The sequence below is a fragment of the Dendrobates tinctorius genome, unplaced genomic scaffold (assembly GCF_039654945.1).
Source record: "Dendrobates tinctorius isolate UK_male_01 unplaced genomic scaffold, ASM3965494v1 ptg000047l, whole genome shotgun sequence".
NCBI lineage: Eukaryota > Metazoa > Chordata > Amphibia > Anura > Dendrobatidae > Dendrobates > Dendrobates tinctorius.
In genome coordinates, this window is record NW_027361715.1 from 13,374,125 (window position 1) to 13,397,051 (window position 22,927).

General features: G+C 35.3%; 15 non-coding genes across 15 annotated transcripts; all 15 read right to left on the reverse strand.

Annotated features, from left to right (window-relative positions):
• Positions 1 to 1,880: 1,880 nt before the first annotated feature.
• TRNAL-AAG (transfer RNA leucine (anticodon AAG)) lies at positions 1,881 to 1,962 on the reverse strand. The gene has a single exon. It is a non-coding gene; the product is annotated as a tRNA-Leu (tRNA).
• Positions 1,963 to 3,450: 1,488 nt separating this feature from the next.
• Positions 3,451 to 3,532, reverse strand: TRNAL-UAG (transfer RNA leucine (anticodon UAG)). Its single transcript has one exon. It is a non-coding gene; the product is annotated as a tRNA-Leu (tRNA).
• Positions 3,533 to 3,770: 238 nt separating this feature from the next.
• Positions 3,771 to 3,852, reverse strand: TRNAL-AAG (transfer RNA leucine (anticodon AAG)). The gene has a single exon. It is a non-coding gene; the product is annotated as a tRNA-Leu (tRNA).
• Positions 3,853 to 5,340: 1,488 nt separating this feature from the next.
• TRNAL-UAG (transfer RNA leucine (anticodon UAG)) lies at positions 5,341 to 5,422 on the reverse strand. The gene has a single exon. It is a non-coding gene; the product is annotated as a tRNA-Leu (tRNA).
• Positions 5,423 to 5,660: 238 nt separating this feature from the next.
• TRNAL-AAG (transfer RNA leucine (anticodon AAG)) lies at positions 5,661 to 5,742 on the reverse strand. The gene has a single exon. It is a non-coding gene; the product is annotated as a tRNA-Leu (tRNA).
• Positions 5,743 to 7,232: 1,490 nt separating this feature from the next.
• On the reverse strand, positions 7,233 to 7,314 carry TRNAL-UAG (transfer RNA leucine (anticodon UAG)). Its single transcript has one exon. It is a non-coding gene; the product is annotated as a tRNA-Leu (tRNA).
• Positions 7,315 to 7,552: 238 nt separating this feature from the next.
• Positions 7,553 to 7,634, reverse strand: TRNAL-AAG (transfer RNA leucine (anticodon AAG)). The gene has a single exon. It is a non-coding gene; the product is annotated as a tRNA-Leu (tRNA).
• Positions 7,635 to 9,128: 1,494 nt separating this feature from the next.
• Positions 9,129 to 9,210, reverse strand: TRNAL-UAG (transfer RNA leucine (anticodon UAG)). The gene has a single exon. It is a non-coding gene; the product is annotated as a tRNA-Leu (tRNA).
• Positions 9,211 to 9,448: 238 nt separating this feature from the next.
• Positions 9,449 to 9,530, reverse strand: TRNAL-AAG (transfer RNA leucine (anticodon AAG)). Its single transcript has one exon. It is a non-coding gene; the product is annotated as a tRNA-Leu (tRNA).
• Positions 9,531 to 14,176: 4,646 nt separating this feature from the next.
• TRNAL-AAG (transfer RNA leucine (anticodon AAG)) lies at positions 14,177 to 14,258 on the reverse strand. The gene has a single exon. It is a non-coding gene; the product is annotated as a tRNA-Leu (tRNA).
• Positions 14,259 to 17,328: 3,070 nt separating this feature from the next.
• Positions 17,329 to 17,410, reverse strand: TRNAL-UAG (transfer RNA leucine (anticodon UAG)). The gene has a single exon. It is a non-coding gene; the product is annotated as a tRNA-Leu (tRNA).
• A 266-nt stretch (positions 17,411 to 17,676) lies between these two features.
• On the reverse strand, positions 17,677 to 17,758 carry TRNAL-AAG (transfer RNA leucine (anticodon AAG)). The gene has a single exon. It is a non-coding gene; the product is annotated as a tRNA-Leu (tRNA).
• A 1,485-nt stretch (positions 17,759 to 19,243) lies between these two features.
• On the reverse strand, positions 19,244 to 19,325 carry TRNAL-UAG (transfer RNA leucine (anticodon UAG)). Its single transcript has one exon. It is a non-coding gene; the product is annotated as a tRNA-Leu (tRNA).
• A 266-nt stretch (positions 19,326 to 19,591) lies between these two features.
• TRNAL-AAG (transfer RNA leucine (anticodon AAG)) lies at positions 19,592 to 19,673 on the reverse strand. The gene has a single exon. It is a non-coding gene; the product is annotated as a tRNA-Leu (tRNA).
• Positions 19,674 to 21,166: 1,493 nt separating this feature from the next.
• TRNAL-AAG (transfer RNA leucine (anticodon AAG)) lies at positions 21,167 to 21,248 on the reverse strand. Its single transcript has one exon. It is a non-coding gene; the product is annotated as a tRNA-Leu (tRNA).
• Between the last annotated feature and the right edge of the window lie 1,679 nt (positions 21,249 to 22,927).

A 22,927-nucleotide genomic window follows, 5' to 3' on the forward strand; every position in this document is an offset into this window, starting at 1 on the left:
GCATGTGGGAAAATGGCAATGTTTCTAAATATAAGGCCTTCTTCACACATCAGTTTTTTCGGTCAGTCAAAATCCGCTATAATGGCGGATAACGGATCCGTTCCTGTACTGATCACAATGTTTGGCACCGGACCGTTATTTTATCGAATCAGTCAAAGGAAGAATTTTAAACGAACCGCTGACTGGGGAAGGAGAGAGAGAGAGAGACTTAATTTGACTGTAAGCAAAGTAATAAGAATAAAATCAAAAGGTTTTCAGAACCTCTTAATACTGGCAGCAGTTGGATTTGAGCCCATGGGGGGGAAAGAGAGAGAGAGAGAGAAAACAATGGCATATCTTTTTTTTACAAGATGGCGGATTTTGACTGATGGACATAAACGGATGTGAGAAACAGGCCTTAGGAAAAAGCAATGATTCTATCCTCTGTCTTTTCCTTAGCAGAAAAGTACACAATCATACAAATACAAAAGTACATTGGAGCACACATTAATTTCACTGTTTGCAATATAAAAGAATGCGTTCAATAGGTTATGAAAACCTCCTCTTACTAACATCTGTGGGATTTGAACCCACACCTCAGAAGCACACAATTACAACAGACTATATTTCAAACTTGTGCATGTTGGAAAATAGACAAATCTCTAAAGACACAAAAGGCGATGATTCTATCAACTGTCTTTTCCTAAACGGAAAAGCACACACTCATACAAATACAAAAGATTAAAGCACATGCTAATTTGACTGTAAGCAAAGTAATAAGAATAAAATCAAAAGGTTTTCAGAACCTCTTAATACTGGCAGCAGTTGGATTTGAACCCATGCCTCATAAGTACACAAGTACATTGGATTATTTTTAAAATTTGTGCAGGTTGAAAAATAAACAAATCTCTAAGCACAAAAAAGCAATGATTCTAACATCTGTCTTTTCCTAAACAGAAAAACACACACTCATACAAATGCAAAAGAAGATTAAAGCACATGTTAATTATTCTTTTAACAAAATCATAGCAATAAGATCAAAATGTTGTCAAAAACTTATAATAGTTGCAGCAGTAGGATTTCAACTTACGCCTCTGAGCTACTTAAAGTAACTGAAGAACATTTGACTATATTTAAATTTCTGAATTTTTGAAGATGAGAAAGTTTCTATGCTCAAGGAAAAAGCAATGATTCTATAAACTGTCTTTTCCTTAAAAGAAAAGCACACGCTTTTACAACTACAAAACAAGGTTAAAGCACATGCTAATTTGTGTGTTAGCAAAATCATAAAAATATGTTCAAAAGGTTAAAATACTGGCAGCAGTGGGATTTGAACCGACACCTCAGACAGCCTTAGCACACACTCATAACAAAGTACATAAGAGCACATGCTAATTTGGCTGAAAGCAAAGTAATAAGATGAAAATGTTATTAAATTCTCATAATATTGGCAGCAGTGGGATTTGAACCAACGCCTCAGACAGCCTTAGCACACACTCATAACAAAGTACATAAGAGCACATGCTAATTTGGCTGAAAGCAAAGTAATAAGATAAAAATGTTTTTAAATTCTCATAATATTGGCAGTAGTGGAATTTGAACCCACGCCTCGAAAGAAATTGGAGCCTTAATCCAGCGCCTTAAACCGCTCGGCCATGCTCCCATTATTTACTGTGTGACGTAAGTTCCTTGGAGTAAGTGTAGTACATGTGAATACATTTCAAACTTGATCATGTTGGAATATGGGCAAGTATCTAAATATTTGGAGAAAGCAATGATTCTATCAAATGTTTTTTCTTAAACAGAAAAGCACACACTCATACCAAAGTACATAAAAGCATATGTTAATTTGACTGAAAGCAAAGCAATAAGATGAAAATGTTTTTAAATTCTTATATTATTGGCAGCAGTGGGATTTGACCCCACGCCTCCAAAGAAACTGGAGCCTTAATCCAGCGCCTTAGACCGCTCGGCCATGCTACCATATTTTCTTTCATGTTCAAGCAAGTTTTCTTAGAGTAAGTGAAGTACATTTAACTACATTTAAAATTGTGCATGTGGGAAAAAGGGCATGTTTCTAAATATAAGGCCTGCTTCACACATCAGTTTTTTTGGTCAGTCAAAATCCGCTATAATGGCGGATAACGGATCCGTTCCTGTACTGATCACAACGTTTGGCACCGGACCGTTATTTTATCGAATCAGTCAAAGGAAGAATTTTAAAGGAACCGCTGACTGGGGAAGGAGAGAGAGAGAGACTTAATTTGACTGTAAGCAAAGTAATAAGAATAAAATCAAAAGGTTTTCAGAACCTCTTAATACTGGCAGCAGTTGGATTTGAGCCCATGGTGGGGTAAGAGAGAGAGAGAAAACAATGGTATATCTTTTTTTTGCAAGATGGCGGATTTTGACCGATGGACACAAACGGATGTGGGAAACAGGCCTTAGGAAAAAGCAATGATTCTATCCACTGTCTTTTCCTTAGCAGAAAAGTACACAATCATACAAATACAAAAGTACATTGGAGCACACATTAATTTCACTGTTTGCAATATAAAAGAATGCGTTCAATAGGTTATGAAAACATCCTCTTACTAACATCTGTGGGATTTGAACCCACACCTCAGAAGCACACAATTACAACAGACTATATTTAAAACTTGTGCATGTTGGAAAATAGACAAATCTCTAAACACAAAAAAGCGATGATTCTATCAACTGTCTTTTCCTAAACGGAAAAGCACACACTCATACAAATACAAAAGATTAAAGCACATGCTAATTTGACTGTAAGCAAAGTAATAAGAATAAAATCAAAAGGTTTTCAGAACCTCTTAATACTGGCAGCAGTTGGATTTGAACCCATGCCTCATAAGTACACAAGTACATTGGATTATTTTTAAAATTTGTGCAGGTTGAAAAATAAACAAATCTCTAAGCACAAAAAAGCAATGATTCTAACATCTGTCTTTTCCTAAACAGAAAAACACACACTCATACAAATGCAAAAGAAGATTAAAGCACATGTTAATTATTCTTTTAACAAAATCATAGCAATAAGATCAAAATGTTGTCAAAAACTTATAATAGTTGCAGCAGTAGGATTTCAACTTACGCCTCTGAGCTACTTAAAGTAACTGAAGAACATTTGACTATATTTAAATTTCTGTATTTTTGAAGATGAGAAAGTTTCTATGCTCAAGGAAAAAGCAATGATTCTATAAACTGTCTTTTCCTTAAAAGAAAAGCACACGCTTATACAACTACAAAACAAGGTTAAAGCACATGCTAATTTGTGTGTTAGCAAAATCATAAAAATATGTTCAAAAGGTTAAAATACTGGCAGCAGTGTGATTGGAACCGATACCTCAGACAGCCTTAACACACTCATAACAAAGTACATAAGAGAACATGCTAATTTGGCTGAAAGCAAAGTAATAAGATGAAAATGTTTTTAAATTCTCATAATATTGGCAGCAGTGGGATTTGAACCCACACATCGAAAGAGACTGGAGCCTAAATCCAGCGCCTTAGACCGCTCGGCCATGCTACCATTATTTACTGTGTTATGTAAGTTCCTTGGAGTAAGTGTAGTACATGTGAATACATTTCAAACTTGATCATGTTGGAATATGGGCAAGTATCTAAATATTTGGAGAAAGCAATGATTCTATCAAATGTTTTTTCTTAAACAGAAAAGCACACACTCATACCAAAGTACATAAAAGCATATGCTAATTTGACTGAAAGCAAAGAAATAAGATGAAAATGTTTTTAAATTCTTATAATTTTGGCAGCAGTGGGACTTGAACCCACAACTCAAAAGAGACTGGAGCCTTAATCCAGCGCCTTAGACCGCTCGGCCATGCTACCATATTTTTTTTCATGTTCAAGCAAGTTTTCTTAGAGTAAGTGAAGTACATTTAACTACATTTAAAATTGTGCATGTGGGAAAATGGGCATGTTTCTAAATATAAGGCCTGCTTCACACATCAGTTTTTTTGGTCAGTCAAAATCCGCTATAATGGCGGATAACGGATCCGTTCCTGTACTGATCACAACGTTTGGCACCGGACCGTTATTTTATCGAATCAGTCAAAGGAAGAATTTTAAAGGAACCGCTGACTGGGGAAGGAGAGAGAGAGAGACTTAATTTGACTGTAAGCAAAGTAATAAGAATAAAATCAAAAGGTTTTCAGAACCTCTTAATACTGGCAGCAGTTGGATTTGAGCCCATGGTGGGGAAAGAGAGAGAGAGAAAACAATGGTATATCTTTTTTTTGCAAGATGGCGAATTTTGACCGATGGACACAAACGGATGTGGGAAACAGGCCTTAGGAAAAAGCAATGATTCTATCCACTGTCTTTTCCTTAGCAGAAAAGTACACAATCATACAAATACAAAAGTACATTGGAGCACACATTAATTTCACTGTTTGCAATATAAAAGAATGCGTTCAATAGGTTATGAAAACCTCCTCTTACTAACATCTGTGGGATTTGAACCCACACCTCAGAAGCACACAATTACAACAGACTATATTTCAAACTTGTGCATGTTGGAAAATAGACAAATCTCTAAACACAAAAAAGCGATGATTCTATCAACTGTCTTTTCCTAAACGGAAAAGCACACACTCATACAAATACAAAAGATTAAAGCACATGCTAATTTGACTGTAAGCAAAGTAATAAGAATAAAATCAAAAGGTTTTCAGAACCTCTTAATACTGGCAGCAGTTGGATTTGAACCTATGCCTCATAAGTACACAAGTACATTGGATTATTTTTAAAATTTGTGCAGGTTGAAAAATAAACAAATCTCTAAGCACAAAAAAGCAATGATTCTAACATCTGTCTTTTCCTAAACAGAAAAACACACACTCATACAAATGCAAAAGAAGATTAAAGCACATGTTAATTATTCTTTTAACAAAATCATAGCAATAAGATCAAAATGTTGTCAAAAACTTATAATAGTTGCAGCAGTAGGATTTCAACTTACGCCTCTGAGCTACTTAAAGTAACTGAAGAACATTTGACTATATTTAAATTTCTGTATTTTTGAAGATGAGAAAGTTTCTATGCTCAAGGAAAAAGCAATGATTCTATAAACTGTCTTTTCCTTAAAAGAAAAGCACACGCTTATACAACTACAAAACAAGGTTAAAGCACATGCTAATTTGTGTGTTAGCAAAATCATAAAAATATGTTCAAAAGGTTAAAATACTGGCAGCAGTGTGATTGGAACCGATACCTCAGACAGCCTTAACACACTCATAACAAAGTACATAAGAGCACATGCTAATTTGGCTGAAAGCAAAGTAATAAGATGAAAATGTTTTTAAATTCTCATAATATTGGCAGCAGTGGGATTTGAACCCACACCTCGAAAGAGACTGGAGCCTAAATCCAGCGCCTTAGACCGCTCGGCCATGCTACCATTATTTACTGTGTGATGTAAGTTCCTTGGAGAAAGTGTAGTACATGTGAATACATTTCAAACTTCATCATGTTGGAATATGGGCAAGTATCTAAATATTTGGAGAAAGCAATGATTCTATCAAATGTTTTTTCTTAAACAGAAAAGCACACACTCATACCAAAGTACATAAAAGCATATGCTAATTTGACTGAAAGCAAAGAAATAAGATGAAAATGTTTTTAAATTCTTATAATTTTGGCAGCAGTGGGACTTGAACCCACAACTCCAAAGAGACTGGAGCCTTAATCCAGCGCCTTAGACCGCTCGGCCATGCTACCATATTTTTTTTCATGTTCAAGCAAGTTTTCTTAGAGTAAGTGAAGTACATTTAACTACATTTAAAATTGTGCATGTGGGAAAATGGGCATGTTTCTAAATATAAGGCCTGCTTCACACATCAGTTTTTTTGGTCAGTCAAAATCCGCTATAATGGCGGATAACGGATCCGTTCCTGTACTGATCACAACGTTTGGCACCGGACCGTTATTTTATCGAATCAGTCAAAGGAAGAATTTTAAAGGAACCGCTGACTGGGGAAGGAGAGAGAGAGAGACTTAATTTGACTGTAAGCAAAGTAATAAGAATAAAATCAAACGGTTTTCAGAACCTCTTAATACTGGCAGCAGTTGGATTTGAGCCCATGGGGGGGAAAGAGAGAGAGAGAAAACAATGGCATATCTTTTTTTTGCAAGATGGTGAATTTTGACTGATGGACACAAACGGATGTGGGAAACAGGCCTTAGGAAAAAGCAATGATTCTATCCACTGTCTTTTCCTTAGCAGAAAAGTACACAATCATACAAATACAAAAGTACATTGGAGCACACATTAATTTCACTGTTTGCAATATAAAAGAATGCGTTCAATAGGTTATGAAAACCTCCTCTTACTAACATCTGTGGGATTTGAACCCACACCTCAGAAGCACACAATTACAACAGACTATATTTCAAACTTGTGCATGTTGGAAAATAGACAAATCTCTAAACACAAAAAAGCGATGATTCTATCAACTGTCTTTTCCTAAACGGAAAAGCACACACTCATACAAATACAAAAGATTAAAGCACATGCTAATTTGACTGTAAGCAAAGTAATAAGAATAAAATCAAAAGGTTTTCAGAACCTCTTAATACTGGCAGCAGTTGGATTTGAACCCATGCCTCATAAGTACACAAGTACATTGGATTATTTTTAAAATTTGTGCAGGTTGAAAAATAAACAAATCTCTAAGAACAAAAAAGCAATGATTCTAACATCTGTCTTTTCCTAAACAGAAAAACACACACTCATACAAATGCAAAAGAAGATTAAAGCACATGTTAATTATTCTTTTAACAAAATCATAGCAATAAGATCAAAATGTTGTCAAAAGCTTATAATAGTTGCAGCAGTAGGATTTCAACTTACGCCTCTGAGCTACTTAAAGTAACTGAAGAACATTTGACTATATTTAAATTTCTGTATTTTTGAAGATGAGAAAGTTTCTATGCTCAAGGAAAAAGCAATGATTCTATAAACTGTCTTTTCCTTAAAAGAAAAGCACATGCTTATACAACTACAAAACAAGGTTAAAGCACATGCTAATTTGTGTGTTAGCAAAATCATAAAAATATGTTCAAAAGGTTAAAATACTGGCAGCAATGGGATTTGAACCGACGCCTTAGACAGCCTTAGCACACACTCATAACAAAGTACTTAAGAGCACATGCTAATTTGGCTGAAAGCAAAGTAATAAGATGAAAATGTTTTTAAATTCTCATAATATTGGCAGCAGTGGGATTTGAACCCACACCTCGAAAGCGACTGGAGCCTAAATCCAGCACCTTAGACCGCTCGGCCATGCTACCATTATTTACTGTGTGGTGTAAGTTCCTTGGAGTAAATGTAGTACATGTGAATACATTTCAAACTTGATAATGTTGGAATATGGGCAAGTATCTAAATATTTGGAGAAAGCAATGATTCTATCAAATGTTTTTTCTTAAACAGAAAAGCACACACTCATACCAAAGTGCATAAAAGCATATGCTAATTTGACTGACAGCAAAGCAATAAGATGAAAATGTTTTTATATTCTTATAATATTGGCAGCAGTGGGATTTGAACCCACGCCTCCAAAGAGACTGGAGCCTTAATCCAGCGCCTTAGACCGCTCTGCCATGCTACCATATTGTTTTTTGTGTTCAAGCAAGTTTTCTTAGAGTAAGTGAAGTACATTTAACTACATTTAAAATTGTGCATGTGGGAAAATGGGCATGTTTCTAAATATAAGGCCTGCTTCACACATCAGTTTTTTTGGTCAGTCAAAATCCGCTATAATGGCGGATAACGGATCCGTTCCTGTACTGATCACAACGTTTGGCACCGGACCGTTATTTTATCGAATCAGTCAAAGGAAGAATTTTAAAGGAACCGCTGACTGGGGAAGGAGAGAGAGAGAGACTTAATTTGACTGTAAGCAAAGTAATAAGAATAAAATCAAAAGGTTTTCAGAACCTCTTAATACTGGCAGCAGTTGGATTTGAGCCCATGGGGGGTAAAGAGAGAAAGAGAGAGAAAACAATGGCATATCTTTTTTTTGCAAGATGGCGGATTTTGACTGATGGACACAAACGGATGTGGGAAACAGGCCTTAGGAAAAAGCAATGATTCTATCCACTGTCTTTTCCTTAGCAGAAAAGTACACAATCACACAAATACAAAAGTACATTGGAGCACACATTAATTTCACTGTTTGCAATATAAAAGAATGCGTTCAATAGGTTATGAAAACCTCCTCTTACTAACATCTGTGGGATTTGAACCCACACCTCAGAAGCACACAATTACAACAGACTATATTTCAAACTTGTGCATGTTGGAAAATAGACAAATCTCTAAACACAAAAAAGCGATGATTCTATCAACTGTCTTTTCCTAAACGGAAAAGCACACACTCATACAAATACAAAAGATTAAAGCACATGCTAATTTGACTGTAAGCAAAGTAATAAGAATAAAATCAAAAGGTTTTCAGAACCTCTTAATACTGGCAGCAGTTGGATTTGAACCCATGCCTCATAAGTACACAAGTACATTGGATTATTTTTAAAATTTGTGCAGGTTGAAAAATAAACAAATCTCTAAGCACAAAAAAGCAATGATTCTAACATCTGTCTTTTCCTAAACAGAAAAACACACACTCATACAAATGCAAAAGAAGATTAAAGCACATGTTAATTATTCTTTTAACAAAATCATAGCAATAAGATCAAAATGTTGTCAAAAACTTATAATAGTTGCAGCAGTAGGATTTCAACTCACGCCTCTGAGCTACTTAAAGTAACTGAAGAAAATTTGACTATATTTAAATTTCTGTATTTTTGAAGATGAGAAAGTTTCTATGCTCAAGGAAAAAGCAATGATTCTATAAACTGTATTTTCCTTAAAAGAAAAGCACACGCTTATACAACTACAAAACAAGGTTAAAGCACATGCTAATTTGTGTGTTAGCAAAATCATAAAAATATGTTCAAAAGGTTAAAATACTGGCAGCAGTGGGATTTGAACCGACGCCTCAGACAGCCTTAGCACACACTCATAACAAAGTACATAAGAGCACATGCTAATTTGGCTGAAAACAAAGTAATAAGATGAAAATGTTTTTAAATTCTCATAATATTGGCAGCAGTGGGATTTGAACCCACGCCTCAAAAGAGACTGGAGCCTAAATCCAGCGCCTTAGACCACTCAGCCATGCTACCATTCTTTACTGTGTGATGTAAGTTCCTTGGAGTACGTGTAGTACATGTGAATACATTTCAAACTTGATCATGTTGGAATATGGGCAAGTATCTAAATATTTGGAGAAAGCAATGATTCTATCAAATGTTTTTTCTTAAACAGAAAAGCACACACTCATACCAAAGTACATAAAAACATATGCTAATTTGACTGAAAGCAAAGCAATAAGATGAAAATGTTTTTAACTTCTTATAATATTGGCAGCAGTGGGTTTTGAACCCACGCCTCCAAAGAGACTGGAGCCTTATTCCAGCGCCTTAGACCGCTCGGCCATGCTACCACATTTTTTTTCATGTTCAAGCAAGTTTTCTTAGAGTAAGTGAAGTACATTTAACTACATTTAAAATTGTGCATGTGGGAAAATGGGCATGTTTCTAAATATAAGGCCTGCTTCACACATCAGTTTTTTTGGTCAGTCAAAATCCGCTATAATGGCGGATAACGGATCCGTTCCTGTACTGATCACAACGTTTGGCACCGGACCGTTATTTTATCGAATCAGTCAAAGGAAGAATTTTAAAGGAACCGCTGACTGGGGAAGGAGAGAGAGAGAGACTTAATTTGACTGTAAGCAAAGTAATAAAAATAAAATCAAAAGGTTTTCAGAACCTCTTAATACTGGCAGCAGTTGGATTTGAGCCCATGGGGGGGAAAGAGAGAGAGAGAGAGAAAACAATGGCATATCTTTTTTTTGCAAGATGGCGGATTTTGACTGATGGACACAAACGGATGTGGGAAACAGGCCTTAGGAAAAAGCAATGAATCTATGCGCTGTCTTTTCCTTAGCAGAAAAGTACACAATCATACAAATACAAAAGTATATTGGAGCACACATTAATTTCACTGTTTGCAATATAAAAGAATGCGTTCAATAGGTTATTACAACCTCCTCTTACTAACATCTGTGGGATTTGAACCCACACCTCAGAAGCACACAATTACAACAGACTATATTTCAAACTTGTGCATGTTGGAAAATAGACAAATCTCTAAACACAAAAAGCGATGATTCTATCAACTGTCTTTTCCTAAACGGAAAAGCACACACTCATACAAATACAAAAGATTAAAGCACATGCTAATTTGACTGTAAGCAAAGTAATAAGAATAAAATCAAAAGGTTTTCAGAACCTCTTAATACTGGCAGCAGTTGGATTTGAACCCATGCCTCATAAGTACACAAGTACATTGGATTATTTTTAAAATTTGTGCAGGTTGAAAAATAAACAAATCTCTAAGCACAAAAAAGCAATGATTCTAACATCTGTCTTTTCCTAAACAGAAAAACACACACTCATACAAATGCAAAAGAAGATTAAAGCACATGTTAATTATTCTTTTAACAAAATCATAGCAATAAGATCAAAATGTTGTCAAAAACTTATAATAGTTGCAGCAGTAGGATTTCAACTTACGCCTCTGAGCTACTTAAAGTAACTGAAGAACATTTGACTATATTTAAATTTCTGTATTTTTGAAGATGAGAAAGTTTCTATGCTCAAGGAAAAAGCAATGAATCTATAAACTGTCTTTTCCTTAAAAGAAAAGCACACGCTTATACAACTACAAAACAAGGTTAAAGCACATGCTAATTTGTGTGTTAGCAAAATCATAAAAATATGTTCAAAAGGTTAAAATACTGGCAGCAGTGGGATTTGAACCGACACCTCAGACAGCCTTAGCACACACTCATAACAAAGTACATAAGAGCACATGGTAATTTGGCTGAAAGCAAAGTAATAAGATGCAAATGTTTTTAAATTCTCATAATATTGGCAGCAGTGGGATTCGAATCAACGCCTCCAAAGAGACTGGAGCCTTAATCCAGCGCCTTAGCCCGCTCTGCCATGCTACCATATTTTTTTTCATGTTCAAGCAAGTTTTCTTAGAGTAAGTGAAGTACATTTAACTACATTTAAAATTGTGCATGTGGGAAAATGGGCATGTTTCTAAATATAAGGCCTGCTTCACACATCAGTTTTTTTGGTCAGTCAAAATCCGCTATAATGGCGGATAACGGATCTGTTCCTGTACTGATCACAACGTTTGGCACCGGACCGTTATTTTATCGAATCAGTCAAAGGAAGAATTTTAAAGGAACCGCTGACTGGGGAAGGAGAGAGAGAGAGACTTAATTTGACTGTAAGCAAAGTAATAAAAATAAAATCAAAAGGTTTTCAGAACCTCTTAATACTGGCAGCAGTTGGATTTGAGCCCATGGGGGGGAAAGAGAGAGAGAGAGAGAAAACAATGGCATATCTTTTTTTTGCAAGATGGCGGATTTTGACTGATGGACACAAACGGATGTGGGAAACAGGCCTTAGGAAAAAGCAATGATTCTATGCGCTGTCTTTTCCTTAGCAGAAAAGTACACAATCATACAAATACAAAAGTACATTGGAGCACACATTAATTTCACTGTTTGCAATATAAAAGAATGCGTTCAATAGGTTATGACAACCTCCTCTTACTAACATCTGTGGGATTTGAACTCACACCTCAGAAGCACACAATTACAACAGACTATATTTCAAACTTGTGCATGTTGGAAAATAGACAAATCTCTAAACACAAAAAAGCGATGATTCTATCAACTGTCTTTTCCTAAACGGAAAAGCACACACTCATACAAATACAAAAGATTAAAGCACATGCTAATTTGACTGTAAGCAAAGTAATAAGAATAAAATCAAAAGGTTTTCAGAACCTCTTAATACTGGCAGCAGTTGGATTTGAACCCATGCCTCATAAGTACACAAGTACATTGGATTATTTTTAAAATTTGTGCAGGTTGAAAAATAAACAAATCTCTAAGCACAAAAAAGCAATGATTCTAACATCTGTCTTTTCCTAAACAGAAAAACACACACTCATACAAATGCAAAAGAAGATTAAAGCACATGTTAATTATTCTTTTAACAAAATCATAGCAATAAGATCAAAATGTTGTCAAAAACTTATAATAGTTGCAGCAGTAGGATTTCAACTTACGCCTCTGAGCTACTTAAAGTAACTGAAGAACATTTGACTATATTTAAATTTCTGTATTTTTGAAGATGAGAAAGTTTCTATGCTCAAGGAAAAAGCAATGATTCTATAAACTGTCTTTTCCTTAAAAGAAAAGCACACACTTATACAACTACAAAACAAGGTTAAAGCACATGCTAATTTGTGTGTTAGCAAAATCATAAAAATATGTTCAAAAGGTTAAAATACTGGCAGCAGTGGGTTTTAAACCGACACCTCAGACAGCCTTAGCACACACTCATAACAAAGTACATAAGAGCACATGGTAATTTGGCTTAAAGCAAAGTAATAAGATGAAAATGTTTTTAAATTCTCATAATATTGGCAGCAGTGGCATTTGAACCCACGTCTCCAAAGAGACTGGAGCCTTAATCCAGCGCCTTAGACCGCTCCGCCATGCTACCATATTTTTTTTCATGTTCAAGCAAGTTTTCTTAGAGTAAGTGAAGTACATTTAACTACATTTAAAATTGTGCATGTGGGAAAATGGGCATGTTTCTAAATATAAGGCCTGCTTCACACATCAGTTTTTTTGGTCAGTCAAAATCCGCTATAATGGCGGATAACGGATCCGTTCCTGTACTGATCACAACGTTTGGCACCGGACCTTTATTTTATCGAATCAGTCAAAGGAAGAATTTTAAAGGAACCGCTGACTGGGGAAGGAGAGAGAGAGAGACTTAATTTGACTGTAAGCAAAGTAATAAAAATAAAATCAAAAGGTTTTCAGAACCTCTTAATACTGGCAGCAGTTGGATTTGAGCCCATGGGAGGGGAAAGAGAGAGAGAGAGAGAAAACAATGGCATATCTTTTTTTTGCAAGATGGCGGATTTTGACTGATGGACACAAATGGATGTGGGAAACAGGCCTTAGGAAAAAGCAATGGTTCTATCCACTGTCTTTTCCTTAGCAGAAAAGTACACAATCATACAAATACAAAAGTACATTGGAGCACACATTAATTTCACTGTTTGCAATGTAAAAGAATGCGTTCAATAGGTTATGACAACCTCCTCTTACTAACATCTGTGGGATTTGAACCCACACCTCAGAAGCACACAATTACAACAGACTATATTTCAAACTTGTGCATGTTGGAAAATAGACAAATCTCTAAACACAAAAAAGCGATGATTCTATCAACTGTCTTTTCCTAAACGGAAAAGCACACACTCATACAAATACAAAAGATTAAAGCACATGCTAATTTGACTGTAAGCAAAGTAATAAGAATAAAATCAAAAGGTTTTCAGAACCTCTTAATACTGGCAGCAGTTGGATTTGAACCCATGCCTCATAAGTACACAAGTACATTGGATTATTTTTAAAATTTGTGCAGGTTGAAAAATAAACAAATCTCTAAGCACAAAAAAGCAATGATTCTAACATCTGTCTTTTCCTAAACAGAAAAACACACACTCATACAAATGCAAAAGAAGATTAAAGCACATGTTAATTATTCTTTTAACAAAATCATAGCAATAAGATAAAAATGTTGTCAAAAACTTATAATAGTTGCAGCAGTAGGATTTCAACTTACGCCTCTGAGCTACTTAAAGTAACTGAAGAACATTTGACTATATTTAAATTTCTGTATTTTTGAAGATGAGAAAGTTTCTATGCTCAAGGAAAAAGCAATGATTCTATAAACTGTCTTTTCCTTAAAAGAAAAGCACACGCTTATACAACTACAAAACAAGGTTAAAGCACATGCTAATTTGTGTGTTAGCAAAATCATAAAAATATTTTCAAAAGGTTAAAATACTGGCAGCAGTGGGATTTGAACCGACACCTCAGACAGCCTTAGCACACACTCATAACAAAGTACATAAGAGCACATGGTAATTTGGCTTAAAGCAAAGTAATAAGATGAAAATGTTTTTAAATTCTCATAATATTGGCAGCAGTGGGATTTGAACCCACGCCTCCAAAGAGACTGGAGCCTTAATCCAGCGCCTTAGACCGCTCTGCCATGCTACCATATTTTTTTTCAAGTTCAAGCAAGTTTTCTTAGAATAAGTGAAGTACATTTAACTACATTTAAAATTGTGCATGTGGGAAAATGGGCATGTTTCTAAATATAAGGCCTGCTTCACACATCAGTTTTTTTGGTCAGTCAAAATCCGCTATAATGGCGGATAACGGATCCGTTCCTGTACTGATCACAACGTTTGGCACCGGACCGTTATTTTATCGAATCAGTCAAAGGAAGAATTTTAAAGGAACCGCTGACTGGGGAAGGAGAGAGAGAGAGACTTAATTTGACTGTAAGCAAAGTAATAAAAATAAAATCAAAAGGTTTTCAGAACCTCTTAATACTGGCAGCAGTTGGATTTGAGCCCATGGGGGGGAAAGAGAGAGAGAGAGAGAAAACAATGGCATATCTTTTTTTTGCAAGATGGCGGATTTTGACTGATGGACACAAACGGATGTGGGAAACAGGCCTTAGGAAAAAGCAATGATTCTATGCGCTGTCTTTTCCTTAGCAGAAAAGTACACAATCATACAAATACAAAAGTACATTGGAGCACACATTAATTTCACTGTTTGCAATGTAAAAGAATGCGTTCAATAGGTTATGACAACCTCCTCTTACTAACATCTGTGGGATTTGAACCCACACCTCAGAAGCACACAATTACAACAGACTATATTTCAAACTTGTGCATGTTGGAAAATAGACAAATCTCTAAACACAAAAAAGCGATGATTCTATCAACTGTCTTTTCCTAAACGGAAAAGCACACACTCATACAAATACAAAAGATTAAAGCACATGCTAATTTGACTGTAAGCAAAGTAATAAGAATAAAATCAAAAGGTTTTCAGAACCTCTTAATACTGGCAGCAGTTGGATGTGAACCCATGCCTCACAAGTACACAAGTACATTGGATTATTTTTAAAATTTGTGCAGGTTGAAAAATAAACAAATCTCTAAGCACAAAAAAGCAATGATTCTAACATCTGTCTTTTCCTAAACAGAAAAACACACACTCATACAAATGCAAAAGAAGATTAAAGCACATGTTAATTATTCTTTTAACAAAATCATAGCAATAAGATCAAAATGTTGTCAAAAACTTATAATAGTTGCAGCAGTAGGATTTCAACTTACGCCTCTGAGATACTTAAAGTAACTGAAGAACATTTGACTATATTTAAATTTCTGTATTTTTGAAGATGAGAAAGTTTCTATGCTCAAGGAAAAAGCAATGATTCTATAAACTGTCTTTTCCTTAAAAGAAAAGCACACGCTTATACAACTACAAAACAAGGTTAAAGCACATGCTAATTTGTGTGTTAGCAAAATCATAAAAATATGTTCAAAAGGTTAAAATACTGGCAGCAGTGGGATTTGAACCGACACCTCAGACAGCCTTAGCACACACTCATAACAAAGTACATAAGAGCACATGGTAATTTGGCTGAAAGCAAAGTAATAAGATGCAAATGTTTTTAAATTCTCATAATATTGGCAGCAGTGGGATTTGAACCAACGCCTCCAAAGAGACTGGAGCCTTAATCCAGCACCTTAGACGGCTCTGCCATGCTACCATATTTTTTTTCATGTTCAAGCAAGTTTTCTTAGAGTAAGTGAAGTACATTTAACTACATTTAAAATTGTGCATGTGGGAAAATGGGCATGTTTCTAAATATAAGGCCTGCTTCACACATCAGTTTTTTTGGTCAGTCAAAATCCGCTATAATGGCGGATAACGGATCCGTTCCTGTACTGATCACAACGTTTGGCACCGGACCGTTATTTTATCGAATCAGTCAAAGGAAGAATTTTAAAGGAACCGCTGACTGGGGAAGGAGAGAGAGAGAGACTTAATTTGACTGTAAGCAAAGTAATAAAAATAAAATCAAAAGGTTTTCAGAACCTCTTAATACTGGCAGCAGTTGGATTTGAGCCCATGGGGGGGAAAGAGAGAGAGAGAGAGAAAACAATGGCATATCTTTTTTTTGCAAGATGGCGGATTTTGACTGATGGACACAAACGGATGTGGGAAACAGGCCTTAGGAAAAAGCAATGATTCTATGAGCTGTCTTTTCCTTAGCAGAAAAGTACACAATCATACAAATACAAAAGTACATTGGAGCACACATTAATTTCACTGTTTGCAATATAAAAGAATGCGTTCAACAGGTTATGACAACCTCCTCTTACTAACATCTGTGGGATTTGAACCCACACCTCAGAAGCACACAATTACAACAGACTATATTTCAAACTTGTGCATGTTGGAAAATAGACAAATTTCTAAACGCAAAAAAGCTATGATTCTATCAACTGTCTTTTCCTAAACGGAAAAGCACACACTCATACAAATACAAAAGATTAAAGCACATGCTAATTTGACTGTAAGCAAAGTAATAAGAATAAAATCAAAAGGTTTTCAGAACCTCTTAATACTGGCAACAGTTGGATTTGAACCCATGCCTCATAAGTACACAAGTACATTGGATTATTTTTAAAATTTGTGCAGGTTGAAAAATAAACAAATCTTTAAGCACAAAAAAGCAATGATTCTAACATCTGTCTTTTCCTAAACAGAAAAACACACACTCATACAAATGCAAAAGAAGATTAAAGCACATGTTAATTATTCTTTTAACAAAATCATAGCAATAAGATCAAAATGTTGTCAAAAACTTATAATAGTTGCAGCAGTAGGATTTCAACTTATGCCTCTGAGCTACTTAAAGTAACTGAAGAACATTTGACTATATTTAAATTTCTGTATTTTTGAAGATGAGAAAGTTTCTATGCTCAAGGAAAAAGCAATGATTCTATAAACTGTCTTTTCCTTAAAAGAAAAGCACACGCTTATACAACTACAAAACAAGGTTAAAGCACATGCTAATTTGTGTGTTAGCAAAATCATAAAAATATGTTCAAAAGGTTAAAATACTGGCAGCCGTGGGATTTGAACCGACGCCTCAGACAGCCTTAGCACACACTCATAACAAAGTACATAAGAGAACATGCTAATTTGGCTGAAAACAAAGTAATAAGATGAAAATGTTTTTAAATTCTCATAATATTGGCAGCAGTGGGATTTGAACCCACGCCTCAAAAGAGACTGGAGCCTAAATCCAGCGCCTTAGACCGTTCGGCCATGCTACCATTCTTTACTGTGTGATGTAAGTTCCTTGGAGTAAGTGTAGTACATGTGAATACATTTCAAACTTGATCATGTTGGAATATGGGCAAGTATCTAAATATTTGGAGAAAGCAATGATTCTATCAAATGTTTTTTCTTAAACAGAAAAGCACACACTCATACCAAAGTACATAAAAGCACACACTCATACCAAAGTACATAAAAGCATATGCTAATTTGACTGAAAGCAAAGCAATAAGATGAAAATGTTTTTAAATTCTTATAATATTGGCAGCAGTGGGATTTGAACCCACGCCTCCAAAGAGACTGTAGCCTTAATCCAGCGCCTTAGACCGCTCTGCCATGCTACCATATTTTTTTCATGTTCAAGCAAGTTTTCTTAGAGTAAGTGAAGTACATTTAACTACATTTAAAATTGTGCATGTGGGAAAATGGGCATGTTTCTAAATATAAGGCCTGCTTCACACATCAGTTTTTTTGGTCAGTCAAAATCCGCTATAATGGCGGATAACGGATCCGTTCCTGTACTGATCACAACGTTTGGCACCGGACCGTTATTTTATCGAATCAGTCAAAGGAAGAATTTTAAAGGAACCGCTGACTGGGGAAGGAGAGAGAAACTTAATTTGACTGTAAGCAAAGTAATAAAAATAAAATCAAAAGGTTTTCAGAACCTCTTAATACTGGCAGCAGTTGGATTTGAGCCCATGGGGGGGAAAGAGAGAGAGAGAAAACAATGGCATATCTTTTTTTTGCAAGATGGCGGATTTTGACTGATGGACACAAATGGATGTGGGAAACAGGCCTTAGGAAAATGCAATGATTCTATGCGCTGTCTTTTCCTTAGCAGAAAAGTACACAATCATACAAATACAAAAGTACATTGGAGCACACATTAATTTCACGGTTTGCAATATAAAAGAATGCGTTCAATAGGTTATGACAACCTCCTCTTACTAACATCTGTGGGATTTGAACCCACACCTCAGAAGCACACAATTACAACAGACTATATTTCAAACTTGTGCATGTTGGAAAATAGACAAATCTCTAAACACAAAAAAGCTATGATTCTATCAACTGTCTTTTCCTAAACGGAAAAGCACACACTCATACAAATACAAAAGATTAAAGCACATGCTAATTTGACTGTAAGCAAAGTAATAAGAATAAAATCAAAAGGTTTTCAGAACCTCTTAATACTGGCAGCAGTTGGATTTGAACCCATGCCTCATAAGTACACAAGTACATTGGATTATTTTTAAAATTTGTGCAGGTTGAAAAATAAACAAATCTTTAAGCACAAAAAAGCAATGATTCTAACATCTGTCTTTTCCTAAACAGAAAAACACACACTCATACAAATGCAAAAGAAGATTAAAGCACATGTTAATTATTCTTTTAACAAAATCATAGCAATAAGATCAAAATGTTGTCAAAAACTTATAATAGTTGCAGCAGTAGGATTTCAACTTACGCCTCTGAGCTACTTAAAGTAACTGAAGAACATTTGACTATATTTAAATTTCTGTATTTTTGAAGATGAGAAAGTTTCTATGCTCAAGGAAAAAGCAATGATTCTATAAACTGTCTTTTCCTTAAAAGAAAAGCACACGCTTATACAACTACAAAACAAGGTTAAAGCACATGCTAATTTGTGTGTTAGCAAAATCATAAAAATATGTTCAAAAGGTTAAAATACTGGCAGCAGTGGGATTTGAACCGACGCCTCAGACAGCCTTAGCACACACTCATAACAAAGTACATAAGAGAACATGCTAATTTGGCTGAAAACAAAGTAATAAGATGAAAATGTTTTTAAATTCTCATAATATTGGCAGCAGTGGGATTTGAACCCACGCCTCAAAAGAGACTGGAGCCTAAATCCAGCGCCTTAGACCGCTCGGCCATGCTACCATTCTTTACTGTGTGATGTAAGTTCCTTGGAGTAAGTGTAGTACATGTGAATACATTTCAAACTTGATCATGTTGGAATATGGGCAAGTATCTAAATATTTGGAGAAAGCAATGATTCTATCAAATGTTTTTTCTTAAACAGAAAAGCACACACTCATACCAAAGTACATAAAAGCACACACTCATACCAAAGTACATAAAAGCATATGCTAATTTGACTGAAAGCAAAGCAATAAGATGAAAATGTTTTTAAATTCTTATAATATTGGCAGCAGTGGGATTTGAACCCACGACTCAAAAGAGACTGTAGCCTTAATCCAGCGCCTTAGACCGCTCTGCCATGCTACCATATTTTTTTCATGTTCAAGCAAGTTTTCTTAGAATAAGTGAAGTACATTTAACTACATTTAAAATTGTGCATGTGGGAAAATGGGCATGTTTCTAAATATAAGGCCGGCTTCACACATCAGTTTTTTCGGTCAGTCAAAATCCGCTATAATGGCGGATAAAGGATCCGTTCCTGTACTGATCACAACGTTTGGCACCGGATCGTTATTTTATCGAATCAGTCAAAGGAAGAATTTTAAAGGAACCGATGACTGGGGAAGGAGAGAGAGAGATAGACTTAATTTGACTGTAAGCAAAGTAATAACAATAAAATCAAAAGGTTTTCAGAACCTCTTAATACTGGCAGCAGTTGGATTTGAGCCCATGGGGGGGAAAGAGAGAGAGAGAGAAAACAATGGCATATCTTTTTTTTGCAAGATGGCGGATTTTGACTGATGGACACAAACGGATGTGGGAAACAGGCCTTAGGAAAAAGCAATGATTCTATGCGCTGTCTTTTCCTTAGCAGAAAAGTACACAATCATACAAATACAAAAGTACATTGGAGCACACATTAATTTCACTGTTTGCAATATAAAAGAATGCGTTCAATAGGTTATGAAAACCTCCTCTTACTAACATCTGTGGGATTTGAACCCACACCTCAGAAGCACACAATTACAACAGACTATATTTCAAACTTGTGCATGTTGGAAAATAGACAAATCTCTAAACACAAAAAAGCGATGATTCTATCAACTGTCTTTTCCTAAACGGAAAAGCACACACTCATACAAATACAAAAGATTAAAGCACATGCTAATTTGACTGTAAGCAAAGTAATAAGAATAAAATCAAAAGGTTTTCAGAACCTCTTAATACTGGCAGCAGTTGGATTTGAACCCATGCCTCATAAGTACACAAGTACATTGGATTATTTTTAAAATTTGTGCAGGTTGAAAAATAAACAAATCTCTAAGCACAAAAAAGCAATGATTCTAACATCTGTCTTTTCCTAAACAGAAAAACACACACTCATACAAATGCAAAAGAAGATTAAAGCACATGTTAATTATTCTTTTAACAAAATCATAGCAATAAGATCAAAATGTTGTCAAAAACTTATAATAGTTGCAGCAGTAGGATTTCAACTTACGCCTCTGAGCTACTTAAAGTAACTGAAGAACATTTGACTATATTTAAATTTCTGTATTTTTGAAGATGAGAAAGTTTCTATGCTCAAGGAAAAAGCAATGATTCTATAAACTGTCTTTTCCTTAAAAGAAAAGCAAACGCTTATACAACTACAAAACAAGGTTAAAGCACATGCTAATTTGTGTGTTAGCAAAATCATAAAAATATGTTCAAAAGGTTAAAATACTGGCAGCAGTGGGTTTTAAACCGACACCTCAGACAGCCTTAGCACACACTCATAACAAAGTACATAAGAGCACATGGTAATTTGGCTTAAAGCAAAGTAATAAGATGAAAATGTTTTTAAATTTTCATAATATTGGCAGCAGTGGGATTTGAACCCACGCCTCCAAAGTGACTGTAGCCTTAATCCAGCGCCTTAGACCGCTCTGCCATGCTACCATATTTTTTTTCATGTTCAAGCAAGTTTTCTTAGAGTAAGTGAAGTACATTTAACTACATTTAAAATTGTGCATGTGGGAAAATGGGCATGTTTCTAAATATAAGGCCTGCTTCACACATCAGTTTTTTTGGTCAGTCAAAATCCGCTATAATGGCGGATAACGGATCCGTTCCTGTACTGATCACAACGTTTGGCACCGGACCGTTATTTTATCGAATCAGTCAAAGGAAGAATTTTAAAGGAACCGCTGACTGGGGAAGGAGAGAGAGAGAGACTTAATTTGACTGTAAGCAAAGTAATAAAAATAAAATCAAAAGGTTTTCAGAACCTCTTAATACTGGCAGCAGTTGGATTTGAGCCCATGGGGGGGGAAAGAGAGAGAGAGAGAGAAAACAATGGCATATCTTTTTTTTGCAAGATGGCGGATTTTGACTGATGGACACAAATGGATGTGGGAAACAGGCCTTAGGAAAATGCAATGATTCTATGCGCTGTCTTTTCCTTAGCAGAAAAGTACACAATCATACAAATACAAAAGTACATTGGAGCACACATTAATTTCACTGTTTGCAATGTAAAAGAATGCGTTCAATAGGTTATGACAACCTCCTCTTACTAATATCTGTGGGATTTGAACCCACACCTCAGAAGCACACAATTACAACAGACTATATTTCAAACTTGTGCATGTTGGAAAATAGACAAATCTCTAAACACAAAAAAGCGATGATTCTATCAACTGTCTTTTCCTAAACGGAAAAGCACACACTCATACAAATACAAAAGATTAAAGCACATGCTAATTTGACTGTAAGCAAAGTAATAAGAATAAAATCAAAAGGTTTTCAGAACCTCTTAATACTGGCAGCAGTTGGATGTGAACCCATGCCTCATAAGTACACAAGTACATTGGATTATTTTTAAAATTTGTGCAGGTTGAAAAATAAACAAATCTCTAAGCACAAAAAAGCAATGATTCTAACATCTGTCTTTTCCTAAACAGAAAAACACACACTCATACAAATGCAAAAGAAGATTAAAGCACATGTTAATTATTCTTTTAACAAAATCATAGCAATAAGATCAAAATGTTGTCAAAAACTTATAATAGTTGCAGCAGTAGGATTTCAACTTACGCCTCTGAGATACTTAAAGTAACTGAAGAACATTTGACTATATTTAAATTTCTGTATTTTTGAAGATGAGAAAGTTTCTATGCTCAAGGAAAAAGCAATGATTCTATAAACTGTCTTTTCCTTAAAAGAAAAGCACACGCTTATACAACTACAAAACAAGGTTAAAGCACATGCTAATTTGTGTGTTAGCAAAATCATAAAAATATGTTCAAAAGGTTAAAATACTGGCAGCAGTGGGATTTGAACCGACACCTCAGACAGCCTTAGCACACACTCATAACAAAGTACATAAGAGCACATGGTAATTTGGCTGAAAGCAAAGTAATAAGATGCAAATGTTTTTAAATTCTCATAATATTGGCAGCAGTGGGATTTGAACCAACGCCTCCAAAGAGACTGGAGCCTTAATCCAGCACCTTAGACGGCTCTGCCATGCTACCATATTTTTTTTCATGTTCAAGCAAGTTTTCTTAGAGTAAGTGAAGTACATTTAACTACATTTAAAATTGTGCATGTGGGAAAATGGGCATGTTTCTAAATAT